Genomic DNA, 21442 nt, shown 5'->3' on the forward strand with positions numbered 1-21442 from the left:
ATTCCTAGGATAAATCACATTTGTTAATGGTGTATATGCTTGTTATATGTTGCTGTATTCAGTTTGCTAGTATTTTGTTAAGGACTTTTGCATCCATATTTTTAAAGAATGCTGGTCTGTAGTTTATTTTACCTGTAATATCTTTATCTGATGTTGGGATCAGGTAATACTGGATTCATAGAATGAATTGGGAAGTGATCCCTCCTCTTCTAATCTTTGGAGAGTTTGTGAAGAGTTTGTATTATTTCTTCTTTAAATGTTTGCTAGAATTCACCAGTGAAGCTGTCTGGTTTTGGGGTTTTTCTTTGTAGGAATTCAAAAAATTTTTAATGTCAGTCTTTTTTCTCACTATAGGTCTATTTAGATTTTTTATTTCTTCTTGAGTTACCTTTGGTAATCTGTGTTTTTCTGGAATGCTTCCATTTCATCTGGGTTATTTAATTTGTTTGCATATGATTGCTCTTAGCATGCCCTTATTTCGTTCCCCCTTTTTATTTCTGTAATATCGGTAGTAATGTCCCCTCAGGTATTCTTCATTTTAGTAATTTGAGTCTCCTGTCTGTTTTTTTGTTAGGCTAGCTAAAATTTTTTCAATTTCAGTTATCTTTTCAAAGAACTAACTTTTGGTTTTGTTGATTGTATCTATTGTTTTTCCATTCTCTATTTCATGTATTTCTGCTCTGATTTTTATTATTTCTTTCCTGCTGCTTGCTTTATGTTTATCTTGCTCTTACTTTTCCAGGTTCTTAAGGTGCAAGTTTAGGTTATTAATTTGAGATCTTTATTTTTTTTAATATAGGAAGTTATAATTTTCTAAGCACTACTCTTAGTGCATTGATTTTTGGCATATTGTGTTTTTAATTTCATTCGTTTTGAAGTATTTTCTGCTTTCCTTTGTGTTTTCTTCTTTGATCCACTGGTTATTTAGAAGTATATTATTTAATTTCTACACATTTGCCAAGTCCCCAAATTTCTTTCCATTATTGAATTCTAATTTCATTCCATCATGATTAGAGAATATACATTGCATGATTTCAATCTTTTAAATTTATTAGGACTTATTTTATGGTCTAACACATATCTGTCTGGACAATGTTCCACATGTATTTAAGACTTTGTAGTCTGCTCTTGTTGTGTGGGTGTACATTTATTGACTCTAGTTTGTTTATAATGTTTATAATGTTGTTCAAGTCTTCTAGTTCCCATTTGGGCCCTTATCTATTTATTATTGGAAGCATTGAAACCTCTATTACTGTTGAATTGCCTATTTCTCCCTTAAGTTCTGTCAGTTTCACTTCATGTATTTTATAACTCTATTGTTTACAACTCTACTGTGCATATATATATATGTTTTAATTTCTTAAGGTTTTTATTTATTTGGGGCACCTGGGTGGCTCAGTCATTTAAGCATCTGCCTTCAGCTCAGGTCATGATCCCAGCATCCTGGGGATCGAGCCCCACATTGGGCTCTGTTCTAGGCAGGGAGCCTGCTTCTCCCTCTCCCTCTGCCTGCCTATCTGCCTACTTGTGATCTCTCTCTCTCTGTGTCAAATAAATAAATGAAATCTTATTTAAAAAAAGGATTTTATTTATTTGTCAGAGAGAGAGCACAAGCAGGGGGTGTGGCAGGCAGAGGGAGAAGCAGACTCCCCACTGAGCAAGGAGCCTGATGCGAGACTAGATCCCAGGACCCTGGGATCATGAGCTGGGCTGAAGACAGACGCTTAACTGACTGAGTCACCCAGGCATCCCAGGTGCATATATATTTATAATTGTTATAATTTCTTGATGAATCGACCCTTTTATCATTCTAGAATGTCTCTAGCAATAATTTTCTCTTACATTTGCTTGATTTTTCTCCTATTAATGTGCGTCTTTTGAAAATATTAAACCTGTTCCAACCATAGCACAAACCAGAAGGAAATAGGAAAATAATTTAAATATTGGTTGTTTTAGAGTTCACTATTTTTCCCCCCAGTGTACAGATACATTTGTGCTAGAAATCTGGCTCAGTGTCATGTTTAAAGAAGTTAATGCTCATATCGCCCTCTAGTGGACAACCACATACACTGACACTTCTCTGTAGTGAAGAAAACCAGAGGAAGCGCCCATAACTCTCACTGATGGAACCGTGGACTAGTGTCGTAGGAAGTACTATATAAATCCAGCCCAGGGCGCCTGGGTGGCTCAGTTGGTTAAGCGACTGCCTTCGGCTCAGGTCATGATCCTGGAGTCCCAGGATCGAGTCCCGCATCGGGCTCCCTGCTCGGCGGGGAGTCTGCTTCTCCCTCTGACCCTCCTCCCTCTCATGCTCTCTGTCTCTCATTCTCTCTCTCTCAAATAAATAAATAAAATCTTTTAAATAAATAAATAAATAAATAAATAAATAAATAAATAAATAAATAAATCCAGCCCATAGAAACAGAGCCAGTCTCCCACCCCACATTTTGGAGCCAGCAAAACCTGGACTTGAGGAAGCCTCCATTTTGTTGTTATAAGCCAAGGGCCTGGGATTTACAAAAGAAAACAGTGAGACCACTAAGGGGCAGTGTAACCGAAACAGGGTGAGTTAGTCCTTCATGAGTCACAGAAGCTATACCATGTGAGTTGTCCCACAAAGGAAGATTTATTTGCAGCAAATAAGGAGATCACGGGGAATAACTTCCAAAACCGTGACTCTCCCAGCAAGGATAAATGGATTTCTTTTGTTTAGGTTTAGGATAAATATTTATTTTTACTTACTTAATTAATGTTTTTGAGAGAGAGAGCACACACGCAAGTGTGAGTGTGGGGGTGGGGGTGCAGAGGGAAAGGGAGAGAGAATCCTAAGCAGGCTCCATGCTCAGCACGAGTCTGATGTGGAACTTGATCCCACGACCCTGAGTTCATGACCTGAGCTGAAACCAAGAATCAGAAGCCTAACCGACTGAGCCACACAGGCACCCCGAGGATGAATATTTAGATAGGGAAGTCTTGTCATCATATGTAGAAGTGAGCAGAAGGTCATGCATGTGCCTTAAAGGAAACATGCCTATACATACATTATATGTTATGTAAATGAAGCCCGGTGCTCTTTCTTGGGTGGAGATCTTAGTATTATAATGAGGTAAAGGTAATTGTCGGACATTCCAGAGGTCACTCCAGGGCCCTTCTGTGGAGGCACAAGTCAGGGGTTTAGCTCAAACTGGTCTGGGTGATCTGGCCTGGAGGTCTTGTCAGGGCAGTTGCTATCACCTGAGGGGTGGTTTTGCTTTCAAGAGATAAGCTAGAAAGAAGAGCTTAAAAAAAACCTAGGACAAAGGTTAGTGAGTACAATCAAGTGGGCAGTAAAGGTCAGGTCTTGGGTTTAGCTGGTGACAGCAGGACCCTGGAGAAGCTCCAAACCCAGAGATCCTAGGATAAGTCCATTTGAGTTTTCCTGTTTTCAAGCATGTAGACAAAGAAGAGAAACCCAGCAGTGGGTCAGGTAGCGGGCCACAACTTCCACTTGACTCATACTGACCAAATGGTTGTTTTGCCAGGCTATAGTACTGGGTCTATATATAATGCTTTTCCTCCCCTGATTGCCTTTAAGATTTCTTTAGCTTTTCCTAAAACAAAAAATACATTCTATGTTAATTAAAAAAAAAAAAAAGATTTCTTTAACTTTGGTTCTTAGGAGTTTGACAATGATTTTTTTTTTTTAAAGATTTTATTTATTTATTTGACAGAGAGAGACACAGCGAGAGAGGGAACACAAGCAGGGGGAGTGGGAGAGGGAGAAGCAGGCTTCCCACTGAGCAGGGAGCCCAATGTGGGGCTCGATCCCAGGAGCCCAGGATCATGACCGGAGCCGAAGGCAGCCGCTTAACGACTGAGCCACCCAGGCGCCCCGACAATGATGTTTTTAAGGTTTTTTTTTTTTTCTTTAATAAATTTTTGGCTTGTATTCTTTCAGACTTTGGAAAATTCTTGACCATTGTCTCTTCAAATACGCTTTTACCTCTCTCTCACTCTCTTCTTCTGGGACTCCAATTACATGTGTGTTAGTTCATTATCCCACAGTTGTCCCCTCTTCCTGCTCCTCCTTCTTCTTCCTCTTTGTGTTTCAGTTGTATGATTCTAATTGACTTATTTTCAACTTCACTGATTCTTTCTTCTGTGGTTTCTAGGCTGTTAGTGAGCTTATTGAAGAAATTCTTCCTCTCTGATCTCGTTTTTTTTTTTCTTAATTTCGAGCATTTCCATTTGACTGCTTTATAGTTTTTGTCTTTCTAATACAATACCCATCTGTTAATGCCCACTGTCCATTTGTTCCATTAGACCTTTTAACATTTTAATCATAATTCTTTTAGATTCCCTGTCAATTCCAACATCTTGATCATCTCTGAGTCTGGATCTGTTGAATTCTTTATTCCTTGAAGGTGGATTGATTTTTCTTACTTTGGTAGAAGCTACCGTGATGAGATTTAAATTCATCTATGTTAGCTAATGGGAAATAAAAACTCACCATGAGAGAAGGGGAACTCCGTACTAGGAACTCTGATCCAACTGGATGTTTCTGGTCAAGAGCTCAGTCTGGTAGAATATATGACTGAGGCAGAAAGGGCCTCTGAAACCAGGCCTCCACGTAAGGCAGCCAGGGTTGGCAAAAATAACTAAGTGTGTGAGTATAAAAATTCTAAAAGCCACAAAATAAGATACGAAGTCTAAGACACCCTGAAGCCTGCAGAGGGATTCAGATAAGTAGCAACATCATAGCAGGGATCCATCCCACTCTGTGGAACAAAGTTTGTTTGTTTGTTTGTTTGTTTGTTTTTTAACTAATAGATTTCAATTTTTAAGACAGGTTTAGATTTACCAAAAAAACTGAGCAGAAAGCAAAAGTTCACATATATCCCCTCCCAGTTTCTCCTATTATTATCTTGCATTGATGTGGTGTTATTTGTTATAATTGATGAACCAATATTGGTACATTATTATTAACTAAAGTCCTTGGTTTACACTGGGACTCACCCCTTGTGCTGTACAGTTCTGTGAGTTTTGATGAATGCATAATGTCACATAGCCACCATTACAACATCATATAGAATAGTTTCATGGCTCCACCAATTCATTTGTTACTTCCTCCCTGACAAACCCCTCACGACAGATCTTTTTACTGCCTCTACAGCTTTGCCTTTTCCAGAATGTCATAGAGTTGGAATTAGAAAGTATGTAGCCTTTTAAGATTGGCTTCTTTCACTTTCAATATATATTTAAGATTCCTCTGTGTCTTTGCATGGCCTGATAGTTCATGTCTCTATATTGCTTAATGATACACTGTTGTATGGATGTTGTGATGGTTAATTGTATGTGCCAATTTGACTGGGCCATGGAGGGCAGCCAGGAAGGGGGTGGTGGGCAGATGTTAGGTTAAATATTATTCTGGGTATGTCAGTGAGGGTGTTTCTGGATGAGATTAACATTTGAATCAACAGACTGAGAAAGCCGATGGCCTTCCCCAATGTGGGCAGGCCTCATCCAATCCACTGAATGCCAGAACATAACAACAAAAGGCTGAGCCACTCACTTTGCCTGAGGGTCCTCAAGCTGGGACATCAGTCTTTTCTTGCCTTAGGACCCAGACTGGAACTTAAATCATCAGTTCTCCTCCTTAGACTCTGGGACTACAGATCTTCGGACTTTTTGGTCCCAGACAGAGAGCCAGACTAACTTATACTCTTCCATATGGGGCAACCTGGAAACCAAATATTTACAAGGCCAGATGGGAGCAGGGCAAGAGCTAAGGGCAAATGACAAGCCGTGCCCCTATCCCTTGGGACTTGTAAATCATTGCACCCGGGACATGTTCTACTTTCATTTCCAGATACATAATCAATGTTTCTTCCAATGGTTTAGTTTGGTGCCTAGAACACAGAGTTGGTAGACCTGGGAGGAATCTGAGGTGTGTGTATGGAGCTGAGGTGCATGAATGGAATGGGAAAACCCATAATTCACAGGGTGAAATGTGAACCAGGAACATACAGTTTTATTATTGTTACCATTTGCCTACTGAATCCCTAGGCAAGTGTACCTGGAGAAACACAGATTATATGTAGAAATGTCAAGAACAATGAAGAAACGCTGCATACCCATTATCCCACCACCCAAACTTGACTATTCTTAGCTTGAAATTTAAATGTCATCATTAATTTATTCAATTTATTGGAAATGTTATTTATCTGAAAGTACTGAACATTGCTAAGGTAATTTTCTCCTCTTGTTTTTTTGAATAAATGGGAAAGGGAGTTTGAAATCCCAGTTTAAAATTCTTGTAAAACATTAAGCTAAAACACCAAGGTCTTGAGTGAACCTGTATTTATAAATAGTCATAAGCAGCTAAGAATTGGAGTCACATAAAACATTTATACTTCTTTCTGTCTCACAGTGGTAGAGAAAGGTGGGAAGTGGAGAGCCAGAAGGCAAAAGAAAGATAATCAGGGTTTCACTTGGCAGTTGACTAAGGCAGCTGACTAAGCCTTCAGGTTTTAGTTAGATTCTTAAAGAAGGTTTTACATAAATTAGATACAGTATCTTTCCAAGTACATACCAGTGCTTTATAACACATTACCCCCTTCCCTAGCTCGAGGTACAATTATGCCAACAACACTTTCATGTCTCCAACTAATCGCTTAAGTACCCACCTGTCTAAATTAGGACATCTAATACCTTCTTGTAAGCTCTTCTCATCAAGAAGACGCAAAAACTCAAAGGACCCACTTAATCCAAAAGGATCAGTCTTGTTCCCAAACACCGCAAAGACAGACAAGTACGAAATCCCATCTGTTCACCAGTAGATTCTAGTTTTAAAATATTGTTGCCACCCATTATGGCACTATTAAAAACTGGCTTCTACGAACAACACCAAATGCTGACAGCGATGTAGAGTAACAGAAACTCTCATTCATTGCTGGTGCAATGCAACATGGTATAGTCATTTTGGAAGACCATTTGGCAATCGATTACAAAATATAAGCTACCATACATCCAGTAATCACACTCCCAGGTGTTTTCCCAAATGAGCTGAAAATTTACGTCCACACAGAAACCTGCACACAAATGTTTATAGCAGCTTTATTCGTAATTGTCAAAAATTTGGAAACAACCAAGATGTCCTTCAATGAGTGAAGGAATAAACAAACTGTGGTACTTCTGTGATGAAGGATAGTTGGAAGAAAGGCAGGCAGAGACAAGGGGCACCCTGCCCTAAGAGGAAACCACCCTTAAAAGGACTTTACACCACCCTGGAAGGAGACCCCCCATACACACACTCTTTCCCATGTAACAGACAGATGACAAAAACCTGATTGGATGACAGACGCAAGTTAATCAGATTAAAACAGCCCTCCAACAAGCTCATAAAAATCCTTGGACTTAGAAACTCTGGTGGCAACCCTCTCTTGAACCCTCCCTATTCGGGAGCTTTGTACTATCACTTTGCTATCGCTCAAACCTTGCTTTGCTGCCCACCACCCTTCGTCTGGTCTACCTCTTCATTCTCTGAAACGGCGTGATCAAGAATTGGGGGCACTGAAGGAAAAGAAATTCTGTAACATCTGTATTAAGGTTCTCTAGAGAAACAGAACTAATAGAATATATAAATGTATATGACTTTTATTTTAATGTGGTCAAATTTTTCAGTCTCTTAAAAAATATGTTGTGCTATTTTCATCTTGATTAAATAAATCTGTCCTATCCCAACGTCATAAAGTCTATGTCTATCTATAGATATAGATAATATCTCCTTTATATTTTCTTCCAAAAGTTTTTATATTTTGGGCTGTGATTTTTGTTTGTTTTAATTACTACTGTATTCCAATGTCTGAAAGAGTGTTGGCACAAAAAAGGCAGGCAACATTTGTTCAAAGAGTAAAAGGAGGGGTGCATGGGTGGCTCAGTCAGTTAGGCATCTGCCTTTGGCTCAGGTCATGCTCCTAGGTCTGCAGAGCAGGGAGCCCGCTTCTCCCTCCCCCTGCTCTTGTACTCTCTCTCTCTCTCTCAAATAAATAAATAAATAAATAAATAAATAAATAAATAAATAAATAAAATCTTTTTAAAAAAAGTGAAAGGAGAGGAAATATTCAGGGGAAAACAAAGTAAGAATGGAAAATCAAAATGATGAAGGGGAAGTGGAATTTCTTTGACTTGTACAAGGTAGAGCACTGCCTTGTAGTATACCCTTCCGTACTTATTGATTGGAAATCAATGGGTGCCAATTTAGGGCATGATAAATCCTTGTATCTGGCCATTATCCAAGACAAAGTGAAGAGAGCTGCTGTCTGACTCAGCTGTAAGATCAAACCAGGAAATAATGGCATACAGAGGTGGGGCTGTCACGCACCAGAGGCTTAACCAGCTGCTTAGATATCACCAATTATGAGTTCTAAACTGGTTCCTATTTTGACAATGTGTTTACCCTGTTGTTAGGTGTGTTTAGTGAATACCTTTATGGCCTCTTTATATTGCATTTACTTTTTATACAGTGTTAGATAACAGTGTTTTATTTTGGCTTTAAACTGATAAAGATAATCTAAGTTTTAAGCTAGTGGACCCAATGATGTTATTTCAGGCTCTCATAAATTTTAATCCAAACATCAAATTCTCCTCTTGCGGTATCTATTTTCCTTCAGTTAATGAGGAGATACTTTCCATAGCCTCACAGGCTCTGGCCTTCAAAGCAATATTGATCATGACATCAATTGCTTTCATCAAATCCACATTCATTGTCCCTTGAACCAATATAAGAACTGCCTAGTATTGTCCCAAGGAGTAGCACTATGATATGGCGCCCATTGTCCCTTAGGCTAAGAACAAAGGCAGATATTTTTCAGAAGCTGCAGTGACAGAAACCAAGATTCCCAAACCGAGCCAGTGAAATCTCCTGTGGGATTAGCACTGTAGAGAGGGAGGCTGTGAATCATTGGAATAAGTTAAAGATTGACATCTGGCTAGAAGAAAAATAGAAAACTGGTACTTTTGTAGATGTGAAACTTCTGGGCAGAACTTACATCTTTGCATACTATGGGACTCTGATAACACACCCAAGAACTGAGGCATACTTTTTATCTTATTAATTATCTTGCTCTTATCAAATCTGCTTTCTGTATGACATACATATTTAGCATATCAGGACTCATTATAAAACGTTACTTCCCAATTTATCTGAACATGTTCCATCACGTCACTAGTTGTCTGTACCTGGTTCACAATGTCTTTTGGTTGAGCCCAAGTGTTATGTCAGATAACCCCTAAGGATAGCTAAATATTGAGGACTCCCACACATGCATTGTGAGCTGCAACCCTGCCCTCAAATTCCCACAGTCCCTACCGCTCCCCACTGGCCCCACCCACATCTCCTCCCTCCACTCTACCTGGATCCCTGCCCCTCTCCTGTCCTGCATCTGGTCCTACAGGCAGATCAGAGTTCATGATTTTTTGTGCTTTCTTTTGCCAGTCTGCATGTTTCTCTAGTCCACAGAGCTTTTAACTGTTGAAGGCAATGAAATCTCTCCACGTGGTATTCCTCTTACATCGCACAAATATAAAGTTTAAAAAGTCAGAATGTCTTTACAGATTCTATCACTTGAAGTAGTATCAGTGAGCATCTAGTGAATATTTTGCCTTGTAGATAAGGCACTACTTGAATATTGTTGGTTGTATTCTGGTATACTTTCTCACTCTGTCCACCTAGCAGTCATCCAGGCATTGTTTTAAAGTCTGATGTGTAGATGCTAATTATTATTTGTTTCAATACACTGATTACTCTCATCAATTACTTCAAAGAAGAGCTTGATCACTTCTCTATAGTTTGGTTTGCTCCCATTAGCTCAGCCTCTTCCCACAGATAACCTCCCAAACATATTACTAGGCATTTTTAATCATTGAAGTCCTTGCCTGGTTCTCCAAATAGAGGCCACTCTGCAAGAGGACGCTGGTACATATTCAGTCTTCCCTAAATATAAGGGTTTATCAGATAGTTTTAAGTCATGCCACTTATCAGTAGAGGGAAAAGTCACTTATTTTAGATACTATATGTGCAAGGAACTCCAGCTCTAAGAGTAGCTGCTGTCATCAAGAGCAACAGGATTAAGGAAAATGTACTGGAAAAGGAGAATAAAATTAAAGGATCAACTTCAAAGACTGATGGACCTTAGGTTATATTGTATTTACCACATGTCCTTTTGTCAGCATTACTTGACCATTGACTCTCCACTTTGTGGCTTAGCTCCCAGATAGTTTATTTGGAGAAAGTTAATATTCCTTTTTTACCTAAATCTTTTGTTACATTAATAAAGTTGTGAATCCTTATTCTGGTTTGTTCAGTAGATTACTATCAAATTGTTTCCCCAATTTATGTAAATAAAAATTTATAAAGACTAAGCAAACAAGTAAAGTTTGATTCTAATCCAAATAGTAAATGATTAAAATCAAGTCTATCAATTTTGTTAAAAATGGTTAGTAACCGTCAATATTGGTATGTGTTTCATTTTTAATATTTAATTGAAATAGGAAAAATAATACCTTAAGATAGCTAATTTAGAACCCTTATTTCTATTTTTTATTTGCCTCAAAATAATTTATAGATTGTATTTATCATTTATTTATTGAGAGAGAGAGCACAAGCAGTGGGAGAGGCACAGAGAGAAGGAGAGAGAGAATCTCAAGCAGACTTCACATTCAGTGTGGAGCCTAATGTGGGGCTCAATCTCATGACCCTAACATTGTGACCTGAGCTGAAATCAAGAGTCAGAAACTTAATCCACTGAGCCACCCAGCCAACCCTGTCCAAGAGTAATTTAAAAGGGTGATTATAAATTTCCAAATGGAAGGAATATATTTTGTTTTGACTTTTTATTATTTTGTTGTGCATTTCCACATTTTCTGCATTATGGCTGAGAATGTGGTCTTACGTGAATTCCAATCTGGGGACTCTAAAATTTTTCAGTGTGGTCTAATGTATCATCAGTTTTGGTAAGTATTCCATGTGGATTTCACAAAGAAGTGTATAACTTTTACGTGTTATGTGTAGGGCCCTCTATCCTTTTATTAATAAGAATTGTTAATTCCATTAAAATTTTTTACTATTCCCAGTTTGATATTTTTATTTATGAGTTATAATTAACTTTCCTACTCTGGCTAAGGATTTCTCATTTTCTCTTTGTCATTCTGTCAAGTTTTGCTTGCTATATATTTGAAGGTATATTAATAGGTACATTAGAAGTTCATGATTAAGGAATGACTTTCTCACTAATAAAGATTTTTCTCATACAGTCTAGTTATTTTTATTTTCATATTGCTACAATTATCTTCTTTATATTAGTGTTTGCCTTTTATACCTTTCTCATTCTTTCTGGTCACTTTTCAATTATGATTTTTTTAATATCAGAGTTTAATATCAGAGTTAATATCAAATATAGAATTTGTTTTTATCCTCCACAGTATAAGAGCTTCTGCCTTTTTTTTTTTTTTAAGTAGTCACCATGCCCAACATGGCGCTCAAACTCACAACCTTGAGATGAAGGGTCACATGCTCTACTGACTGAGCCAGCCAGGCACACAGGAAAGCTTCTATCTTTCATGGGATTAAATTATTTCATGTTTATTTTTCTTTCTCATATCTTCCTATCCTACTTTTTATTTGCCAATTATCACTCTTTCTTATTCCTAATCCCCTTCCTACCTTTGTTGGATTGAGGTTTTTTTTCTCTTTATACTTAATTTTGATTCTCTCTTGTGGCACATATATAGGCAGATAGCTATATCTATCAATTAATAAATACAGATACATATCATATATCTTCCTAACACCTAATATATATACATATATAATTTCAATATTAATAGTGCTTATATTCATATTTTAATACACGTATTTAATTTGTATTCTTCTAGTAACATCTAGAGCTATTCAGTGTCTTTTTATGTTCTCAAACATAAGAAAAATTGCACATGATTTGATTTCCCTCCTTCTAATGTCCCAGAATCTCCTATGTGGAGATAATTTTCAATAAGTTCCATTTTGTTCTTTTAACACTTTGGCTCTTTTCACATTATACACCAATAATTAGACTTTATATGTTTTGCTGGTATTACCACTATTTTTCACATCCCATATATATATATCCCTCATTTTTATTTTATTTTATTTTTGTACTTAAAAGCAGTTTTATTCTTTTTTTTATTTGTTTATTTATTTATTTTAAGTAAGCTGTAGGCCCAGCATGGGGCTTGAACTCACGACCTCAAGATCAAGAGTCATATGCTTTACAGACTGAACCAGCCAGGTGCCTCTCAGAGAGGCTTTTTTCCCCCCCATTTTTTTTTATTAACATATAATGTATTATTGGTTTCAGAGGTACAGGTCCTTGATTCCTCAGTCTTATATAATACCTTATATAATATATAATGTTAATATATATTATAATACCTTACATAATATATAATATTATAGCTATATAATATTATATAATACTTATATAATAATAAGTGCTCATTACATCACATGCCCTCCTTCATGTCCATCACCCAGTTACTCCATCCCTCCATTCCCCTCCTTTCCCATCCCTCATTTTTAGAGTCACTGTTTAATTTACTAGAATATATCCTCAAACAATCCTTTCAGGAAGAATGTGTGGCTATGCCCTTAGCTTGCTTATCTATGAGGGCTCTCCAGTGTTTCCTGGGATCACTTACCTGAAGCAATGTCTGGCTTATCTGCTCCAGTTTCCACACTCAGTATTCTACCTGTGAGGCGACACAGGAGAGGCCTCACAGGTAGAGGAGGAGAGGAGGAGAGGGAGAAGGGTAAGTGTACCTGCTCTGTATCCAGCTACCCATGGATAATTCTGCCAACTATTCCAATGACTTTCCTGCTTCTTGTATTTACCTATTTGAGCTTGGAGTTGTTGTGAGATATTCGTGCCTTCAAACTAAAGCTCTTCTGCAGGTCTTTTGGGCTACAATTTCCTTCAGTACTATTTTCTGGTGAGGGAAGAAGCCACCGCAGCACCTTGACCCATTACTTAGGTGTTTCTGAGTGTCCCAGAGTGAGAGTCCGTGTAACTAGGACCTGCCTCGCTGTGCTCACAGGAGCAGCGTGGCCTGCATGAGTCACATCTACATCCGGCTCTGGTGAGCTGTGTCCAAAGCAGAGAAGCTAAGAAGTCTTTTGTTTTCTTAGTGGCCATACCTGGTATAGTAGGGTGGTATAGTACACAGAGTGATGACCTTCTCAGGATGTCCTTGTACTCATGCCCAGAACTCGCGGAAGTGTTCCCTTACATGGCAAAAGGGACTTTGCAGTTGTGATTAAGGATCACATGAAGTTGGGAAGAATATTCTGTACAGTATTAACAAGGGGGCGCTCAATGTTATCATGAGAGAGGGGAAAGGGTTACAGTCAGAAAAGTAGATGTGTCACAGAAGCTAAGTTTGGAGAGATGAACTTGACGTAAGCCAAGGAATGCAGGCAGATTCTAGAAAAGCAAAGAAATGAATTCTCCATGAGAGCCTCCAGAAGGGACACAATTCTGCCAGCACCTTGAGTTGAGCCCATAAAACCCATTTCTGACTTCTGACCTCCAGAAGTGTAAGGTAAGATATTTGTGCTGTCTTTAGGCACCAAGTTTGTTATACTTTGTTATAGCTGCAAATGGAAACTAATGTAAGTGGTATCTTTCCCCAGCAATAGCAATTTGGGGGGCGTGGGCTCCCTATTCCCCATGCTTTCTTCAATGTAGGGTGGTCCCAGCCAAACAGCTCTTCAGGGAAACCTGTTTCTTCTTCCCTGCCCTGGAGTCAAGAGAATGGACAGGTGCCAATTACCTCACAAATGGGAATTCCCGGAGGTTTGCCCTTCAGGGGAACTATGCTATCAGGCCATGTTGGCTACTATAACGGCGAAACAGCCCAGGAATGTCACTGGGACTGCTGAAAGGTGAAGTCTTGTCCAGGGATGCGGGGAGGAAGAAGCAAGCAAAAGAAAGGCCCTCTGCCTCAGTGAACCCTCCTGAGAGCTGCATGGAAGGCATGGTCCTCCTGGCTAGGTTCTCTGCTCTGGCTGCTTCCTCAGGAACTCCTGGCTGTGAGTCCACAGGAGAAGGAAATCTCCAGATTATGTCCTGACAGTTCTGCACCCCAACACTTACATCTAGAAGCAACCTGCTCTGACAGAGGCGTAGGTGCTTCGGAGGCACGAGGTGACCTCTGGACGCTGGGTCAGGTCCAGTCCCTGGCCCCAGCCTCCCAAGACCCAGATGTGTCATCCCTTCACTTCTGTCTCTGTTTCAGGGTCAGAGCTGGCTCACCCTCACCCTTACAGTAACTCTATTTCAGGGGCCCCGTTCTCCAATCCTAGCTTGGTTGATGCTGGAGGATGCCTGTAACTTCAAACCTTAGAGAATAAGAATTAGAATAGAGCTTCCTTGGGGCACTTGGGTGGCTCCGTTGGTTAAACATCCGACTCTTGATTTCGGCTCAGGTCCTGGGATCCTTCCCGGTGTAGGGCTCTGTAATCAGGAGCAGGATTTCCCTCCCTCTTCCTCTGCCCCTCTTCCGCTCAAGCTCGCTCTCTCTCTCAAAAATAATAAATCTTTTTTTAAAAAAGATTGTATTTATTTATGTGTCGGGGGAGGGGCACAAGCAGGGGGAATGTCAGGGAGAGGGAAAAGCAGCTCCTCTCTGAGCAAGGAGCCCAATGCGTGACTCGATCCCAGGACCTGAGCCGATCATGACCTGAGCCGAAGGCAGACGCTTAATTGACTGAGCCACCCAGGCGTCCCCCCAAAAATAAATAAATAAATCTTAAAAAAAAAAAAAGAATACAGCTTCCTTTCCTCCAAAAAATCTCCGAATTCCTTAACCTCTTCTTGCTCCTCCCCACATCAGAAAAATCTGCTTCAAAGTGATTTTTCTGTCCTGGGCTGACCATGAAGCAAGTGGCAATTGCAAAAAGAACAGTTAAACAAATGTACGTTTGGGTGGTGTACTCTTTGGTAAGGTACCCTCCCGTGATTGGGCTTGGATCCTTGTTCTCTGACTTACCATGAATCCTTATGACTAATTCTGCCCATCATACTGTCATGTATCTTTAATGGTAGAAATCAAGTGACACGGGGTCTGGCATATTGAAAATGCTCAATACATATGAATTATTTTGAAGTAATGCTGGGGCAAAGAATGCTGATTGCCTTACAATAACCCTTCTCCCTTCTTCTTTAATAACAGAACCCTGGGAAGTATGCTTGGCTGTAAGATGATATTTCTTAGACCCTTTTGCAATTAGATGTGGCCGGTGAGATAGAATGTAAGTACACTCTGAGGCTTCGAAGAAGGCTCCACCAAAGGAGGGGGCTGTGCCCTTTAGCTCATCGGCTCTTCCTCTTTCCTGTGTTTGGAATGTAAATGTGGTGGCTAGGGCAGAGCAGGAATTTTGCATCATTTTCCTCTGAATTATTTTTCTGTGAGAAAAATTAATGTCCATATGGTTTAAGCCACTTTATTTTAGATTTCTGTATGCAGCCGAACATAATCCCAACTGAAGCAAGCATATTTTTCCTTGTTTGTAGAGAACAGAAGAAAAGAAACATGGAGAGAAAATTGAGGAACAGGAAAGAGACAAAACAAAACAAAACAGCGTTAAGATTCTAGGGGTGGTGTATTCCCTCAAGTCTTTCAAAGAACAAAACGTCCGATCTATTCTGCTATCATGTGTGTTTTGGCGACACAAATGAGCTCACAGACAATTGGTAAGTAGGGAAATGATATCAGTGTAATAATGCTGAGGTCACTTTGGTTCGTAAACAATTTTTCCCAGCATGTGACTTCCAAGAAATCCAGAGCAAACTTCCTCCACAATTAAAGAGCAAGCTTTAGCGACAACATATGAATGCTTTAAGAAACCTACAGAGGTACCTTCCTTTAGTGAAAGCAAGGGCTGGGTCAGTGGTTTCAACAACTGCTACACATTTCCCTACATTAAGCTATTTGTTGAAGCTGTGAAGACGGATAAGGAAGTGCAACAATATTTCCTTCTGTGTTTTAAATCTTTTTTTAGTTATATTTTTTATTATTTTTTTAAGATTTTATTTATTTATTTGACAGAGAGAGACACAGCAAGAGAGGGAACACAAGCAGGGGGAGTGGGAGAGGGAGAAGCAGGCTTCCCGCGGAGCAGGGAGACCGATGCGGGGCTCAATCCCCGGACCCTGAGATCATGACCTGAACTGAAGGCAGATGCTTAACGACTGAGCACCCAGGAGCCCTTAAATCTTTTTTTTAAGACTATTTATTTGAGGGCGCCTGGGTGGCTCAGTTGGTTAAGCGACTGCCTTCGGCTCAGGTCATGATCCTGGAGTCCCGGGATGGAGTCCCGGGATCGAGTCCCGCATCAAGTCCCGCATCGGGCTCCCTGCTCGGCAGGGAGTCTGCTTCTCCCTCTGACCCTCCTCCCTCTCATGCTCTCTGTCTCTCATTCTCTCTGTCTCAAATAAATAAATAAAATCTTAAAAAAAAAAAAAAAGAAAGACTATTTATTTGAGAGGGAGAGAGAGCAAGAGAGAGAGAGAGCGCGAGTGGGGGGTAGAGGCAGAGGGACAGTGGGGCTTGATCCCAGGACACCAAAATCATGACCTGAGCCAAAGACAGATGCTTAACCAACTGAGCTACCCAGGTGACCCCTTCTGTATTTAAAAAAAAATGATGAATCCTCCTGAATCAGATTTTTAATTTTGATAAACCTGGCCTCTTGGAAGCAAAAAGCCCTGTATTTCAAGGAAGAAAATGTAAGTCCCTAAATTCAAATGCTACACAGGGCAAGCTGCTAGTGGAGACCAACTGAGCCATTAAAAAAAGAAAAATAGGGGCACCTGGGTGGCTCAGTTGGTTAAGCATCTGACTCTCGGTTTCTGCTCAGGTCATGGTCTCAGGGTTGCGAGATCGAGCCCCACACAGGGCTCTGTCCTCAGTACAGAGTCTGCTTGAGATTCTCTCTCTCCCTCTTCCTCTGCCCCTCCCCATGCTCACACGCACAGGCTCTCTCTCTTTCTCTAAATAGATGAATAAAATATTTTTTAAAAAATACATATTTAGGGGTGCCTATGTGGCTCAGTCATTAAGCATCTGCCTTCAGCTCAAGTCATGATCCCAGGGTCCTGGAATCAAGCCCCGCATCAGGCTCTCTGCTCAGCAGGAAGCCTGCTTCTCCCTCTCCCACTCCCTCTGCTTGTGTTCCTTCTCTCGCTGTATCTCTATCAAATAAATAAATAACATCTTTAAAAAAAATTTAAAAATAATACATATTTATAGTTTTTGTTAGTGCTCCTTTTATGAAGTTAGACAGTATGGTCCGCCCCTAACCCTATTTATCCCATATGCCCTTTTTTTAGCACATGCTTTTGTAGAATGCAAAAGCTTTAAATGAATGCATACATGATTTTATTTTTTTAAAAAACTAGCTGTACTAGGAAAAAATAAGAATAGCTCTAGAGCAAACTATAACTGATACAATATTCCTCCTTCACATCTCAGCACCAGTTCTTTGGTCACGGTTGGCTTTCCAACAGGCTATCTTCCCTAATTTCATCTTCTTGTATCATCTAGAAAAAAAATCTTGAAAAATGCCAAGTCTTAAACATTTTACCATTCATGCTCCTTTACTCAGGAGGCTACGAGGGGATATACTCTTCCAGAATGAGAGCCTGAGTGGCAGGATGCAGGAGTCAGGGACTCAGGGCAGGAGAGCAGTGGGGTAAGGTCTAGGGCGATAGTGATAGAAGGTCCCCAGAAAACCTCCCCGGGACTGACAGAAGAATTTTAAGGCCAAAACATAGTGGGTTCTCTTCACCTCCAGGGACAAATGAGATGCTTTACTTAAAACCACATTAAGCTTCTAGTTCAAATTCCAACCCAACCTTGCATTGAAGTTCTTTCCTTCAATTAAAGTTGATAGGGTCAGTCTGATGCCTGGTCGAAGAGTCTGAGTACAAACCCAGTCCAATCAGGCTGGCATTATTTACGTGAGCAGATAGAGAAGTTCCACAGTCCAGCTTGTGTTTAGCAGCAATGCCAAAATGGGTTTTGTTACTGCCGGCTGTCCAGGCAAGGTTTATTGATGTTTCAGTCTTCTCATTAACCTTCTGATAGATAGACCCTCCAAATTCAGTGCCGTCAGTCACATGAGTGTGCAGCTGGAAGTCTGCAGCCTTGTAACCCAGGGCGAAATTATTCTGTGACAGTTTGGATTTGGCTATGTCAAAACTCACCTGATAGCCAGTAAGCCAACCTTCAAAGGCTAACACAGCCCAGCCATAGATGGTTGGTCCAGAAAAGTCTGTATCAACCTTCAGTGTCGCCCTGGTGGAGCAGAGACAGGCCCTCTGGTCGGAGATATGTGTAACACACCGACTTACTGTGACCTAGGAAAGGCCACCAAGGATGTCTTCAATAAAGGATATGGATTCAGCATGGTCAAAATAGATCTGAGAACCAAATGTTGTAGTGGAGTGGAATTTTCTACTTCTGGTCATGCTTACACTGATACAGGGAAAGCGTCAGGAAAGATAGAGACCAAATGTAAGGTCTGTAACTATGGACTTACCTTCACCCAGAAATGAAACACAAATACTCTTGGAACAGAAATCTCTTTGGAGAATAAGTTGGCTGAAGGGTTGAAGCTGACTCTTGATACCATATTTGTACCGAACACGGGAAAGAAGAGTGGAAAATTGAAGGCCTCCTATAAACAGGATTGTTTCAGTCTTGGAACTCTCACCACTTTTATTCAACATAGTACTGGAAGTCCTAGCCATAGCTATTATACAACATAAAGAAATAAAATGCACTCAAATTGATAAGGAAAAAGTAAAATTCTCACTATTTGCAGATGACATGATACTACGTATATAAAATCCTAAAGACTTCACCAAAAAACTCCTAGAATTGATAAATGAATTCAGTAAAGTCTCAGTCATTGTACAGAAATCCATTGCATTCCTATACATTAATAATAAAGCAGCAGAAAGTGAAAGTAAGAAAACAATCCCATTTACAATTACACCAAAAACAATAACATATCTAGGAATAAACTTAACCAAAGAGGTTAAAGACCTGTATTCTAAAAAGTATAAAATGCCTCTTGAAAGAAATACAAGACAATGCAATGAAATGGAAAGACATTCCATGTTAATGGATTGGAAGAACAAATATTGTTAAAACAGCTATACTACCCAAAGCAATCTACACATTTAATGCAATCCCTATCGAAATACCACCAGCATTTTTCACAGAACTAGAAAAATCCTAAAATGTATATGGAATCACAAAAGACCCTAAATAGCCAAAGCAATTTTGAAAAACAAAAACAACTGGAGGCATTATAATTCCAGTCTTCAAGTTATAATACAAAGTGGTATAATACAAATACAAAAATACATATTAAAACAATATGACACTGGCATAAAAATAGACATAGACTAATAGAAGAGAATAGAAAACCCAGAAATAAACCCACAATTATATTGTCAATTAATCTTCCACAAAGGAAAAATGAGTATACAAAGGGGAAAAAAAATCTCTTCAACAAATGGTGTTGGGAAAACTGGACAGTTACATGCAAAAGAATGAAACTGGCCCACTTTCTTTCACCATACACAAAAATAAACTCAAAATGGATTAAAAACTTAAATGTGAGACCTGAAACCATAAAAATCCTAGAAGACAGCACAGGCAGTAATGGCTCTGACATTGGTCACAGCAACATTTTTCTAGATATGTCTCCTGAGGCAAGGGAAATGAAAGCAAAAGTAAACTATTGGGACCACATCAAAATAAAAAGTTTCCACACAGCAAAAGAAACAACCAACAAAACTAAAAGGCAACCTACTGAATGGAAGAAGATATTTGCAAATAACTTATCCAATAAAGGGTTAGTATCCAAAATATATAAAGAACTTATACAACTCAAATCCAAAAAACAAACAGTCCAGTTTAAAAATGGGCAGAAGACATGAACAGACATTTCTCCAAAGAAGACTTCCAGATGGCCAACAGACACACAGAAAGATGTTCAACATCACTTATCATCAGGGAAATGCATATCAAAGCCACAATGAGATACCACTTCACACCTATCAGAATGGCTAAAATCCAAAACACAAGAAACAAGTGTTAGGATGTGAAGAAATAGGAGCTCTCATGCACGGTTGGTGGGAATGCAAACTGCTACAACCATTCTGGAGAACAGTATGGAATTCCTCAAAAAATTAAAAATAGAACTACCCTATGATCCAGTAACCGCAGTACTAGGCATTTACCCCAAAAATACAAAAACAGGAATTCAAAGAGATACATGCACCCCTATGTTTATTGCAGCATTATTTACAATAGCCAAACTATGGAAGCAGCCCAAGTGTCCATCAATTGATGAATGGATGAAGAAGATGTGATATCTTATATATATGTAATATAAAATATCACAAATATTTATAAATATTATTAAAAAATCTTGCCATTTTCAATGACATGGATAGAGCTAGAGAGTATAACACTAAGTAAAATAAGTCAGACTGAAAAAGACAAATACCATATGATTTCACTCATATGTGGAATTTCAGAAACAAAACAAAAGAACAAAGAAAAAAAAGAAGAAAGAGAAACCAAGAAACAGACTCTCAACTATAGAGAACAAACTGATGGTTACCAGAGGGGAGGTGGGTGGGGGGAATGGGTGAAATATGTGATGGGGATTAAAGGGTACACTTATCATGATGAAAAAAATAATAAAATAATTAAAAATATTCATGTAGGTGAGATAATTAAATCCTCTTTCTGGCCTTGTTTTGTTGCTTTTATTTATTTTTTAATTTTATTTTTTAGAGAGAGAGAGCATGTGCATGCAAGCACACACGAGGGTAGGGGGAGGAGCAGAAGGGGAAGGAGAGAGAGAATTTTAAGCAGACTCCATGCTCAGTGCGGAGCTGGTCTCAGGGCTGGATCCCACAACCCTGAGATCATGACCTGAGAGGAAATTGAGTCAGACCCTCAACCAACTGAGCCACCCAGGTGCCCAAAGTTGCCTTTAATTGCACAGGCAATCTGCTCCTTATCTTGTGGTTTTTAGTTACTTCACTGTGTAACCTTTTTGAAGGCATTTTTGGTGACAACAAGGAATCCAGACTTACGTTAAAAATTTAACAGCTGGAGTGGTAAGAATGCAAATAATGCAACCAGGTGACAAATTGTTCAAGGGGTACTGCTGGGCATGGCTACATGAGGAGGCTGAAAAAATGTCTCAACTTACTCTTTGGCCTGGCAGCTGAAATATTTTGTTGACACTGATTATTACAGAAATCTTAAGCTCTGAGTTGTTAAAATGTGAAAACCAATATAGATTCTAGGAAGAGAAAATCCAATAACTCTAGAATTA

The 21442-nt window shown here is 39.3% G+C and overlaps 1 long non-coding RNA gene and 1 pseudogene across 1 annotated transcript; one reads left to right on the plus strand and one right to left on the minus strand.

Annotated features, from left to right (window-relative positions):
- Positions 1-13283: 13283 nt before the first annotated feature.
- LOC118014847 lies at positions 13284-15673 on the plus strand. The gene is made up of 3 exons (XR_004680391.1): positions 13284-13614; positions 15247-15325; positions 15588-15673. It is a non-coding gene; the product is annotated as an uncharacterized LOC118014847 (long non-coding RNA).
- Positions 15674-17389: 1716 nt separating this feature from the next.
- On the minus strand, positions 17390-18709 carry LOC118015374 (annotated as a pseudogene).
- Between the last annotated feature and the right edge of the window lie 2733 nt (positions 18710-21442).

This window comes from Mirounga leonina, unplaced genomic scaffold, assembly GCF_011800145.1.
Source record: "Mirounga leonina isolate KUSES-001 unplaced genomic scaffold, KU_Mleo_1.0 Mir_165, whole genome shotgun sequence".
NCBI lineage: Eukaryota > Metazoa > Chordata > Mammalia > Carnivora > Phocidae > Mirounga > Mirounga leonina.